Source organism: Sinohyriopsis cumingii, unplaced genomic scaffold (genome assembly GCF_028554795.1).
Source record: "Sinohyriopsis cumingii isolate HCF-2022 unplaced genomic scaffold, ASM2855479v2 utg002794l, whole genome shotgun sequence".
Classification (NCBI taxonomy): Eukaryota; Metazoa; Mollusca; class Bivalvia; order Unionida; family Unionidae; genus Sinohyriopsis; species Sinohyriopsis cumingii.
Genome location: NW_028316302.1, coordinates 19,931 through 34,274, shown reverse-complemented (window position 1 = coordinate 34,274; position 14,344 = coordinate 19,931).

Sequence of the window (14,344 nt, the reverse complement as noted above, 5' to 3'; positions counted from 1 at the left end):
CTACGTACAAAGGAAATTTAACATGGGAATAAACCGTGGGTCACTTTACGTACAAGGGAATTGAATATGGGATTTTTTTTTTTTTTAAAAAAAAGGGGTAGGCAATTGAAAGGCTATCTCTTTTCGAGAAATATGGCTGGCCCTGAAAAGGGCCTTTGGGTTTTCTTCTTCTTCTTCTGCTTCTAATTTCTTCTTTTCCTCCACCAACTTCTTATTTTCTCACCTACACTCTTTTTCTTCTTTTTTTTCTCCTCCTCTTCTTTCTTCTCTTCCTCCTCCTCTTCTTTCTTCCTCTTCTCATTTTCTTCTTCTTTTTCAATTTTTTCATTGCATGCTCTCATCCTTATCCTTTCCTCTTCATCCTCCTTCTCCTCCTTTATTTCTTTCAACAGATCACTGATGATTACCTTCATTTTTCGTAAATTGTTTATCTCAATCTTCACTCGATGGGGACTATAAGAGTAGTGATCCTCGTTTAGGTTAACCAACATTTGCTCAAACATTCCTAAATTGTCCAGGACGTTTTGCAATTTTTCCATTTTGTTAAGGTGGTTCGAAGCCATCTTCTTTTTTATTCTTTGCAGAATGGTTTGAACGACGAATACTGTGGGTTCTTATACGAAAAGCGAGGACGTGATGGAAAACATCCCCCAAGACATAAAAATTGATCTTACCTAGATCATGACCGAACAACGCGCGGACGTGAAGGAAAACATCCCCTACTTTCTCATTTCATATAATAAAACCAAAACTATACTCTCCACATACGCTAAGAAACAATAAAGAAACTACTATTCACACAAACTTACGTCAACTGTTACAAACACAAACACACAAACACATACACTCCCACTATCAATCAGGAGTTAGTGTTTATATTCACACTACTCTACCTACACACATTGGCAAATTGATGGTTATTTCTTTTCTAGAGTATTGGGGTAGCCCTGAAAAGGGCTGTTTGTTTTTAACTTCAGAGGCCCTCGTTAATGGTGGCACCTTCCGGGTCTGGCACCACAGACACAACGCCTACTCCAATCATTGGTCCAATTGACTGAAGTTGTTGGAAGAGCTGACGGGGGGTGAGTGGCTTCACTATCCCACTCCTCCGTTTGCGGAATAGTGAACACTTCTTCTTCTTCCCTTTGTCTTCTTTGTCTTCTATTTCTCATTCGAGGATGAACAATTGGTCTCCTTACCTCTTGTTGTGGTTGTAACTGTGGTGCAGTCATTGCCTCTAGAGGTTCCATCACCCAGGGCTTCACCTCACATTTCTCTATCATTAACACGTGAGGCCTTATCCGTCTCTTTTTCTCTTCCTCTTCTTTCAGTTTTCTTTCTTCTTCCTCTTGTTCTATCCTGGCTTCTTCCACAAGGGCCTCTGCAGCCAGCTCATTCAGGAGGCATCTGGCATACTCCAGATGCATCTGAAGTTCTATCAGTTTACTCAGTCTGCTGCTCATTCTACTCCTTTTTACTGTTGAACAATCAACAAGGGTAGCTAAACTGTCCAGCGAGTTTCAATTTATACTGAAAGCGCGGACGTGAAGGAAAACATCCCCTAAAAAACATAAAATTGATCTTACCTAGATCATGACCCAACAACGCGCGGACCTAAAAGAAACACTCACTCACTTTTTTATGCTACCCATCACTATTTTAAAATTTTTTATAAATCACTTCAATAGACTATTTACATACCCAAAGCAATCCAATCTAACCCCAAATATACACCTCAAACACCAAAAAAAGACATTATTTTAATCTACTATTCACACAAACTTACGTAAACTCTTACTAACACTAACACACAAACACATACACTCTCACTATCAATAAAGAGTTAGTGTTTATATTCACACTACTCTACCTACACACATTGGCAAATTAATAGTTATTTCTTTTCTAGAGTATTGGGGTAGCCCTGAAAAGGGCTGGTTTTTTTTTTTGTTTTTTTCTTTGCTATGGCATTCTTTTTTAGTTTCTAAGAATGCGATGTCCTCTGATTATAGACTTTCTGGCAATAGGTCTGCTTCTTCGGAAAGAGAAGAAGAACTCTTTGGTGTCGATACGACAATCGACAAAGCCTCTGTCAGGTTCAGGTTGCTGCTGTTGTTGTTGTTGCTGTTGCTGCTGCTGTCTCTGAAGTCTGTACTTCTCTGTCCATTCTTCTTTTTCCCTGTTCATTTCTTCTCTGAAGAGTTCTTCTATCAGGTCTTCAGTGACTTTTAACATTCTCACATTCTCTATTTCTTCTGGTTTCGGTATCAGACTGTGTCTGACCCTATGCAAATTCACGTAGGCTTCGTTGAGCTTAGCTAGTTTGGAGCACATCTTCGTAGGAGGATGAGTCGACAATGGATGGTTAGACTGGAAACAACCCCGGTTCTTAAAGTCAAAGCGCGGACGTGAAGGAAAACATCCCCACACGGTTTTCGAGCCGCAACGTTCAGTGAGTGTCATGAGAAGGATAGTAAGAAATGAAAGAGCATCAATCCAACATTCTTATAGCTAAACAAACCACAAAGGCATTTTTTTCAAAACACAACATTTTTTATTCAAAAATCACTTAACACTAAACAACAACTCTAACATATTTTAAACAATAATCCAACACTATAACATCAAACAATTTTTTCAAATCACAAACATTTTTTTCTCAATTGACAATCTACTTTAAACAGGGCTGACAACGTTGTGAATGAAATTGTGATTTCCACTGTTGGAAATCATTAGGCCATTGATGGACACTACGTTTCCTAGCTTGAGACAAAAGGTAAGCATAATGGTCACAAAACCATCGATCTACTTTCACATCGTTTCTAGCAGAAGAACGAGGATCAAAATGAGTCACTAAATGTTCTAAGGAATAGCCCAGGCTGCGATGATGCAGAAAATACACACAGTACTGTCCACACACCAAGGAATCCGTGCCTTGTAATTTCACGTTATTGAATCGGGTAGTCTGAGCATTTCTTCTCATAAAGTCGATGATATCGTCTTCCAAAGGGGGCAATCCATACGAATCGAAATATTCCACACATCCTTCTTGAGGAAAGTAGACGGCTACCCAGTGGGTTCCTGGGAGATGACTGTCGTCCGTGTTGATTACGTAAGCTTGATGGTCTTTAGGTTTGCGATGAGGGAGTTCATCTTTAGCACAGACGACAGGATTCCAAGAAGCCGTATACGAACTGTGGTTCAAAAGGTAATAAAGTTCCCAGGTATCCATTGATTTGTGTGTGTTTTTTCTTCTTCTTCACAGGTAATAATACGTCGTCAATTCGATCCTGACTTTTTGCTTGAAAATGTCTGACGAATAAACGGTTATTCGTTCTGTTTCCTCACTCTGATTCAGGAGAGCTTCGATACGATGGATCTCTTGAGTGGTTAATGGTGGACAAGAATGTTCACGCAAGTCTTTATACCACTGATGCAACACGTCTTTGTCCGAGATGAGACTCCAAGCATCGTCCAGATACTCGTCCAATTTTTCTTCTTGACTTAACATCAGGCATTTATCGTGTTGAATTTGACTGGGATGATCGTTTTGACATTCATAGCAATCTTTCTTGATCAATTCCGTTATTTTTTCGACCAAGTGTTTGGCAAAACAGGAGACTAAATGGGCTTCTTGTTCTGGCCATCTTGATTTCATCATGATCACTTTTTCTTTTTCCATGGTCTCCTCACATTTCATGTCCAAAGTTTCTTCACTAGGTAAAGAAGGATAACAATCTTCCATGGTTTCTAGTAATCTAGAATGACTTCTCTCAAACTGTTGATTTCTATGGTGTTATCGAATTCTGCATACAGGATGACGTTCAACGTTGGATTATCTTCAGCACTGGGGTCTTTGATTGCAAACTGAATTTCCACACGAATCAGGCCGGATTTTATAGGGTGGAAATGTCCCTCGTCGCTGCCTTGGTCTGGAGTGAAATCGAAAGCCCACAAAGCGTAGCCTCCTGCATAATCTTCGTACGTAATGCCGTGACTGGTGTTGGTTCCTAACTGTCCGGTAGCTTCATACAGGGACAAGTACGACCTCAAGTAATTCTTCTTTTTAAAGTCAGGTTCGAAAGGTCGGGTACACAAGGTCTTGCCATCGCGACTGACTTCGATCATGGACACGTCAAAGTGTTTAAAGTAGAAAGGATTTTTAGCGATAGCTCCGTTGAAGGCTTCATTCTCGACGATACCAATGATTAAACGTTTGGGTAGCTGTCCTTGGAACAAATGATCTTCGATCATGGATCGCTGTCCTTTGGGAATGGTGAAAGTTTTCACTTCCACGCGTCGTATGGGATACTTGGCGGTCGTTCTGCTCAACGTCTGACTTATGTCGTTTCCCACTTTAGGTAACACTTCCACACGGCGTACGTAGAGTCTGGCTTCTTGGATTTTGGTTTTGTACTCGTCAGCACTAGCCAATAAATGGAAAGCGGTACTGCTCCGATTCAGTCTCAGGCAGACATTCACCCCGTTGAGCAAATATTTTTCTTGCAACCACATGTCCAAATGCAAACGGTCCATCAGTTCTAAACTCTTTCCATCTTTGATTCTGTCTCTTCGTTCTACAAATCCCGCATTGTGTTCTTTCTTTGGAACAATTTCTAATTCTTCAAACTGACCTTCATCGTCACCTTCCCATACCACACAGGCATTGAGATGAGTGTTCTTGGCGTCTATTCCGTACGTCAAGAGATTTTCCAGGTAGGCACGGTAAGGGTAAGTATCCATGCTGCTGCTGACCAGTTTGTTATTCAAGTACAAGTCCACTCCACTAAACAAGGAATGCATGAAATTGTTGACGGGAGCTACTGCTTCATCGTCTATATTACTTCCAGTCTTATCTACAACTTTGACTTTCAGGTACAAGTAACTGCTATTCAGATCGATGTAATCTTCGGGCTGTCCTTTGATTTCAAACTCGATGGGAGCGGAATTGGTCAATGAGGAGACGGGGTGAAATTCCACCCATTGGGATTCTTGCATGGTCATCATGGTGGGTGGCATGGCAAACAGATCCAGTTCCGACTTGGAACAAGCGCAAGACTCTCGGTGCATCATTTTTTTCCTGTGTTTCAATAATCGAAAACGTTTAAGTCTCGAACGGTTCTTCTTTTCTTGGCCTTTCTCGCTTGAAGTCTGGTGAAAGGGTGTTTTCTTCGTCGTCTCTTTCTGCCTTGTCCTTGCTGAATGCCTGATTCGGTAGCGTGCAGGGCATTTAAAGGTGTGTCTCGTCGACCCAAAATGTCTTTGCCCGTTTGCAGGAAGACATTTTTGCCAGCCCTCGTGAAGGCTTCTTTAGGGTTTTGTTTGTCGATGATGACATTTTGAAGAAATTCTTTGCCTTGCGTCAGTGCCACATCTTTCAAGGCGTGCAATCCGCGTGTCACCATCGGTTTCAAGACTGGGGCCACCGAACGAAAGGCCGATTTTAACATGTCTCCTAAACTGTGTCCTCGCTGTCGTGCAACCCCTCGGTACACTGGATACATGACTTACGAGTCGTGAGAGAACCGTTTTCGAAAATGGAGTTTCACCGTGACTTTTCCTTTGGTGAATGGAATATTTTGTCCCAAATCTCCTTTTATAGTAATGTTGACCGTGTCCAAATACGACTTGATGACAGGCAAATAGTGAGGATGAACAAATTCGCGGTGGACGTGGAAGTGTTTCCACCTTCCTCGTCAGCGTTTGTGGCAGAATCCACTTTGAAAGGAATGACACGCAGTAACGGCACGGAGGTGTGTCCCACCACGTTGTACTCCACCACATCGGAGTACACAAACAACAAATTCAGTCCTTGGTTCAGTTCTACCGGGGTACGAAAATACTTGGCAAAAGTCTCGTTGTCGGCAATGATTGGTAATTCGGGTTTTTGTTCTACTTTCTTCCTCAGCTCCATGTCTCCGCCCAACATGTCAAACAATTCAGAACAAAATAAGAAAGACATGATTTTACGCCCCTCAGGAAATTTTATCAGGAAGCGACGAGCTCTTTTGTGGTACTCCAGGGTGACGATACCTTTATTGACACTTTCCAAATCTTTCAGAAACACGACATTAAACCTGGTGGCTATGGTGCTGACCAAATGTTGACCACTAAAATAATAGCCTGGGGGAATGAACAAATGATAGGTAGTGTACTTTTGTGAACGGATTTTCTTGTCATATTTGCTACGGGTATCCATCCACTGTTGCAATTGCTCGTTATAAACTTCCACCGTAAAATAATTTTGATTGGGAAGGACATTGAGGACTTGGGTCGGGTGAATCATTTCCACTAAAGCCACTTCCAAATGGGCTTCGTGATCTAAGGGGATGGCCTGAGGTAATTTGGCCGTGTAACAGCACAACGTGTTGTGGGGAAACACCTCCATGGAACTGTCACTGGGTAAGGTTAAGTAAAATTGGTTTTGGTGACTCATAATTCCAGAGTTCTGTGGCTGTCCAAGGGGTTATTACTGGACGTCAGAGGCGTGTCTCCACCAAAAATGTGGTTCTGGTTGTGGTTGGACTGGTGACTGGCACTGGCACTGGACACAAGGTTCCCGTTCGAGGAGAATTTCAGGGAGGGATTAGGAAGCAGGTAACCGATGCAACTGCTCAATAAAATGGTCCACAATTGTTTGTCTCCTTGTTGCAAACTCAAATTGGCAATGGCTGCCCCGATGACACAATACACCAGAAAAAGACGATTTGCGTTTTAGGCACACGTTTTCCACACCACACCCACAAGGGCTGTTTCTGTAAATCTTGCACAGAAGAACTGGGTGAAGGAGGAGTGGTCGACGTAGCTGCGTCTGCTGTGTGAAAGGGCATGATGGTCACTTCTTCTTTTTATAGTCGATGACTTGCGAAGCGTCGATCCAAGAATCAAAACTGGGTGGATATCCTTTCCAACGAACTTTGACTTCTTTGACACGTCGTTTGCCCACTTTACGGGTTCTGCGTTCGAGAATGCTTTCGATGTCGTACACGTCGTCTTCTTTTTTGGTGACACGTTGTAACTCGGGCAAATAAAACGTTCCTTTGAGTACTTCTCCGTTCATGTCTTCCAATTTATAGACGGCAGGATGACGGCCATGCAGTCGTCCAGTGACGCGAAACAATCCGGTCGTCCAGTTAGGTAAATAACCTTTGTCAAAAGTGCGTTTGGTTTTGCCGATGCGCACCCAATCTCCTACGGCCAACTCTCCACTTTTCTTGGGGATAGCCCTCGTCGGGGACGTACCACACAGGCGCTCAAACACCAACACTTCGTTCTCGGGAGTCACGTCTTGCGGGGCACGTCCTATGCTTCGATGGTAAGATTGGTTGTACGCTTGCACCAGGTGCGGTAAGATGTCGATGTACTTCAGAGTGTGGTGATGCGCAAAATATTTCCACATGCGTTCTTTCAAAGTGCGTTAAAAACGTTCCACGATGCTGGCTTTGGTTTCGGGATTCTCGGTGGTAAAAAAATGAATGTCACGTTTCTTTAATTCTTTTTGGAAAGCTTGGTTCAGAAATTCGGTGCCTTTGTCCGTTTGCCATCGAAGAGGGTGACGACCGCTTTGTTTCAACACCCGTTGCAGGGCTCGCACTAACTCGCTGCTCGATTTGGAAGTCAAGGGCACGACCCAGGCAAATTTGGAAAAGACGTCGATGACACAGAACAAATATTTGTAGCCACGATTGTAGCTGGCCAAATGAGAGACATCAGCTAAATCGGCTTGCCATTGATGATCGATGCCTTCCACTCGGGCGCGACTTCTGGCAAACGCGTCGAATGGGTTTGTGTAAAGTGTAGGTAGCTTGTTCTTGTAACCATCGTTGCACTTGAGGTAAACGGAGACTTTTCAGTCGAGTTTTGGCAGCACGATACAATTTTTGAACTCCTGCGTAACCTGCAGGATGCGAGGGATCGTAGTAAATGCTAGCTAAGACTTTTTCCATTTCTTTTTGTGTTTGTGTGTTAATAAGGCACCCACTCTTGGAAGAGGCTACTCTTTTTCTCTTGGGGTACTTTCTTGGATTGCAATGCTTTGCGTGTGCGACCGGCAATAGGTGTTGAAGAGGAGGAGGAGGAGGAGGATGTCTGAGCGGGGGATATCGGTTCTTGTTTCACTTCTGTCTTCACTTTCTTTTTCTCTTGTGATGAAGAAGGGGTGGCCATCGTCTTTTTAATCCATCCAATTCTGGAGGTAGGTGGTGTTGTTAACTTGCGTACTTTTTCTGGTGGAGTTTGAAACCCTTCTTCTTCTTCTTCTTTTCCTTTTTCTGTCTTGGTCACTGGTAGTGGTGGGACTGGTACTGGTACTGGTGATGGTGCTGGACTTTTCATCAAGGTCTTAAAATCTTTCAAAGTGGGTAGAGCTGTTTCGTCTAAAGCTTTCTGGTGAAAGAGTTGCAGTCGTTGCAAGAGTTGACCGTACTTTTGCGATTTTTCTGTTTCGGACAAATCTTGGCGATCCATCAAAGACTGTAATTCGTGTTGTAACTGGGACATCTCGCTCAAATTGGGATTGGGAGGTAAATGCGGGGTGCGTTGTTCTTGCCACCGATGGTATTCCATCCATCGTTTGTAAGGCACTAAAGCTAGTTTTCGTCCTTCCATGGGGTTGTCAGGGGTCGATTCTGAGATCTTGGGACTTCCGAGGTCCTTTTTATCTTGCTCCTACCAGGCCTCCCAACATGGTTCCCAAGACTCCTTTCAGTATGGGGCCTAACAAGAGAGGCAAAATGCCTCCACGTTGCACTAACATCTTCTTCTTTTGACGAATGGGAATTTTCTTTCGAACCATTTGGCGAAGAACGTGACGATGTTTGCTTAAGCATTGTTTCTGGTGTTTGGACAAAGGGATCGTGCCTTTCAAAACGTTCAAACAACATTCGCACACGGTATCGAGGACCTCTTTGGAGGCCGTTTGAATGAGTTTTTTTCGTAGGGGTGGAGAAGCTTTGGACAGGACAGATAACATGTCCCCATGTTTGGCTAAACGTGGTGGTAGTCCTTTCCTTTTCTTTCCTTGGGGTTTTCTGGAGGGTGACATCTTTGAGTCTTCAGGAGCACCAAAAAAAACACTGATACCCTACTTGGTCACATGAATTTTTTATACTGGAACGCGTCGCCACTGATTGTCTTTACGGCGTATCAACTTCATGACAGGCATGACACGTCGTGCAGGGGTACGTAACGGACTAAATCGAGCCAGTTCTTGCTTGGACAAATCCAGTAAACTTTGTAACATGCCCAATCTTTCATGGACTTTGATATTGGGAGAAGGTACTTTGTGAGCAGCAGCCACTGTCACTAAATTGGAGGATCCTGCCACTGGGGAAGTTCTTTTTGGGGTCATCAACGGAGAAGTTCTTGGTGTGATCAACGTCTCCAAGTACTCTTCAGTTCCTGGTGTCATCAACGGAGAAGTGGATAAACGTGAGGCTGCCGGAGACACCGACGTGGCAGGTCGTGGTTTGCGAGTGTAAGGTTGCGTCCTGGCCGAAGTGCCTCTCTTGCGACTAGTTTTCTTCTGTGGACTTTTCTTTTTCTGGGGACTTTTTCTCTGTTTCTTTTTCTGAGGGCTTCTTTTCTTTTTCCGGGGTGGTGTCTGGTAAGAGGAGGGTCCCGCCACTGGAGAAGTTCTCCTCGGGGACTTGGTCTTTTTCTTCTTCTTGGGGCTTCGTTGGACTTTTTTCTTCGGGATAACTTTGGGGGCATTAGGATCCCATCTTAAGAGTGAGCGAATGATGACGCCTCCTAGAGTACCGCTCCCTCCAGGTTTCAAAATGATTTGTTTTTTGGTTTGAGTGTCGATGCGGGGATCGGCCAGTTGGACCAAAGCGACTTTGTTTCGATCGAAAAAGCGTTTGGTTTGATGAGGAATCTGAATGATTCCTTGGAGTATTTGACGTGCCGTCACCGTGAACCATCGTAAGACTTCTTTGAGACTAGCTTCTAAGACACGAGCTCGTGTTTGTGGATTTTTTTCTCGACTGATGCCATACAAGGCACGAATCAATTTGACGGGAAGATGCGACTGAAGGGACGTCATGTTCACACTGTGTGAGACAGACGAAAAGGGTCTGAGGTTTTTATAGATTTTATATGGGGAGTGAAATGAAGTCGAGGACGGAGACGTGTACAGGACAGGCCCTCCGTCTTGGTACCAGTGGTGAAACAAGTGGGTACGAAATCGCAAATCCTCGGGGTTCGTAGGTTTCAAATCGACGAGTAAATAGGCGTGTGGCGTTTGAGTGGCATCGTCGTACGCCTGAGTCAGCCAAGGCGTTCCTAACTGTTTGGCTAAGACTTGCACTTGCGATTTATCTCGAGGGCTTTTAAACAAGACCACGTAATGCGCATTGAGACTGATGGTGCGATGGGCTTTACTTTGTTGAAACAAATTTTGGGTGATGTAAACGACACTGGCATTACGATGATGCCCTTTGCGCGTGAACCACAGTTTAATTTCTTCTTCGTCTTCTCCTAACATGTCGTCGAAAATGACCAAATGGGTTTGACGGGAGTCCGAGACGATGCCGTCGTCTTCTTTAGGAATGCCTTCCACAAACACGATGGAATCGCCTTGACTTTCTCGCAAGGGGCTGTACGTCGATTGCCACTCTTTCTAACACCACACGATCCTTTGAGGTGGTCGATCGATCAAATGATGTTTATGTTCGATCAAACGTTTGACGAATTCGGTTTTGCCTGAACCGCTAGGTCCAGCAATGAGCATGTTAAAAGGATGGCGAAGATACAAAGCCTCCCAACTGGCACGATCTAAGTGTTCGTCGATGACTTTGACAGCAGAGGAAGAGGGAGCAGAGACAGCAGAGGTAGCCATTGTGTGAGAAATGTCACTTGTGACACGAAAACAAACAAGACAAGAGTTTATATACTTTTTCAGAACACGTTTATTGAATGTTTCAAATATGAACACGAAAAACAAAAATACATACAACCCAAATAGTGATGTACAGGAATAAAAAACACAACAAAACGATCAAAGTGGAATATAAACAAGTGTCTGTACAACATGTTTTGGGTAACCAAGATGTCCTAGGGACAGTGTGTAATGTTCTTACAGTCTCTACATCAGGTATTGTCACACAAGTGTCCTCCCGGAATGACCTTTCAGGCATGTCCATGACAGTCCTGTCCTGAAGCGAGTGGTTGTTCTCGGTGACGGGTTCTTCTGGCACTGTCACTAACACAGGTTGAAAAGTAACTTTTTTCCTTGAACAACTCTTGTGCATACTGGGCCACTTCTTGGGTCCAAGCCTCAAAACCCCCCTTTTTCCAATCACGGACATCTGTCCAATGGGGATGTAAGTCACAAGCTACACACACATCGTCATACACGTCTTGGGTAGCTAAAAGTTGACGAATCTTTTTTTTCCCGTTGAGGTCGAGAAGTATCCAGATGAAAACGCAAGGCTTTGAGCAAAAGGAGTTTTTCGTGACCATTTAAGGCCATTGAGGTGGTAAGTACTGATCGTAAAGAGTCCACAAGGAATCGGCTGGTAAACGAAATCCCAGAAAAGAAGTTACTAAGACACACACCACTTGTCGTCCCAAATTGAATGGATACAGTTCTTGTAATAATTGATGGTAATGATCCACGGTTTGAATATGGTCATTGAGTACCTTCCACGGAATCTGTTCAATGATATGTGACATAATCCGTGGCATGGCAACTTGATTTTATAGTGTCTTTGTTTCAGAAGCAATAAATGTAATTTCTAACCAAACATGTTCGTTCTCCAGTAGGGAATTTAAATGTTACATACCGTAACTGAAACGTCAGAGTTTGTCTAGATGTTTCGTCTTTTTCTAAGCAGATTCCATGTAACAAATGTTGGTAATCCTTTACTCGTCTTCCTCAATACGTTGCAGTAAGTGAATCTCGAAGTAACCAAAATTACGAACGTCTGGTCCATTATCATCCATAAACTGAAAGTGTTCAACAAGGTCTGACCACTGAAAAAATTTCTGACGAATCAGTCCTCTTATACCATTCAGGTACCAGTGGTTAAAGATCTGGTGACGTAACGGATGCAATTGTTCTTTACGTTTCACTTGTATTTTCACCAGCTCTCGGTAAATCCTTTCTCTCAAATCCTCAGGCAAGCCCAGAATGTTCTTTGTAAAGTATCCATAAGTATATACACTGTTTTTGGAATCGTTGGGTGGTGGTCAATAGCCTCGTTTAACTTTGTGCCTAATGCAATATCCACTCATAATCAGTCTTCTTGTACTTTGGAACATAGCATAATTTAAAAACGGACGAATCACTTTGAGTTTGCGTTTCACTTGTATTTTGATCAGTTCTCGGTAAATGCGTTCTCTCAACTCCACAGGCAAAGCACGAATGTTCTCTAGCAAAGTATCCATGAATAGGTCATACTAAATCCTCTTTGGTCTGACACAAGAAATGTACTCTTTGCACAAACATGGTTTTACTTCAGTGTCGAATTTAAATCGTTTCACCACTAATCTACACATTACAATTCGTTCAGAAGTTTCCTCTTTCACTAAGTTGACATTGTGTTCAAGATGTTGGTAATTCGTTAACTCTTCCTCTGGAATTCGATGCAGTACGTTTACAATGATGTACCTACAATCGTCCATACCAAATCAATCCTTTTTAAAACTAGAGGATCGTTCATCAATGTCTGTCCTATGGAACACTTTCAATTGAATCAATCCTTGTATAGCCTTCAGGTACCAGTGATTCAAACACCGGTGACGTAACGGATGCAATTGTTCTTTACGTTTCACTTGTATTTTGACCAGCTCTCGGTAAATGCGTTCTCTCAACTCCACAGGCAAAGCACGAATGTTCTCTTGTAAAGTATTCATGAACAGATTATTATGGTAAAGTTACTTCAATGTCTCGGTCCCACTAAGGGTAAGTAATGACAATTCGGTGACCATCGAGCGTGTTCTACGTAGGCCGAATCTTGCGGATCCCAGTGGTGAAGTGACACACCGCAACTGAAGCACTTGACTTTATCTCCTTCGCCCAAGTAGAAAAATCCGGCTCTGGCTAATTCTTCGGGGGTCGGTCCTCCCAGATACTTAGGCCATTTTCCTTTGAACGATTGAAGACGATTTTCAAAGTCGCAGTATTCCGACAAACGCACAGGAAACGAATATTCGTCTTTCACAGGTTCGTTTCGATAAGGGTTGGGTGACAGGAACAGGAGTTTGCTCAGGGCTGGATGACATCCGTAGGGGGGTAGACGTGAAGGTGAACATTCCCCTTTAAAACGAAACCCAGCAAAATGTCCAAGAGGACGAGCGGCATCCCTTTCGCATCCCTCAGGTTTGGCACGCACAGCATCACTTTCCATGATAGAGGTAGTGACACTAAAGTTCCCATGATGCTTTACGCCATCGCTCAGGTCACAAGGTACAGCATCGTATCCATCACAAGGCTCACAATCGCATTCCACTTCCGAAGCCCCACAGTTGAATTGTGCCTTTCTAAACAACTTGTTTTGTGTTTCTCTGAAAGTATTCATCTTGTTCGCTCGGTCTTGGTAGTCACAATGAACTATCGATTTTGCCTAGGGTTCCTTTTTTATATACAGACCAATACCGACGTGTCCATACGGTAAGGTAAAATGATTGGGAAGTCGCACTCGCTTCTGGTACACGATTTGATAGACTTTTTCCAAGGGCCGACTGACGATGTGGTGAGTGGGTAAACGTACAATCTTGTTCGGTTGGTGAGTGGTCACTTTAAAGTTTCCATCCTGTCCCGATTGCAAGGCTTCTTTCACTACCCCAAAGTTCACCACTCGACTGGTACGATAATTCAGAGTCAGTCCTTTCACTTTGCACGTCGTGTGCACTTCTCCTTGTTTGTCCCGGTATTCGTAGCCGTAATTTTTGGGACCGCCACTGACGAAACTTAGAATCTTGTCGTCGGGATGCTCGTCTGTCCAGGCTCCTAAACGGTCTCCTTCGATGTCAGGGTGATGTTGAATCGGGTGATGAATGTAAATGCAACTGTCCGTGTCAAAGTACAGGACGCGTTCCCCTAACAGTTCTAAAGCTTCGTACAATTTTAAGCGAGCATGGGATGTCACGTAAGCCGTAATGATGACATTTCCAAAAGGGTCGTCTTGTACAAAGTCCAGATCTTCTTCGTAATTGACCAAGATCAAATCCTCGCGAACGGCGTCCACGTGTTTCATGTATTTGGTTTTGTCGTCAATCATCTGGAAGTAGCGGGAAGGTTCTGTCAAATATTCCGTCTTGGGTAAACACGGTCGTTGTGCCATTTTACCCCACAAGCAATTTAACATCACTTTGGCAAACGACCGCCTGCCTTCGTTTT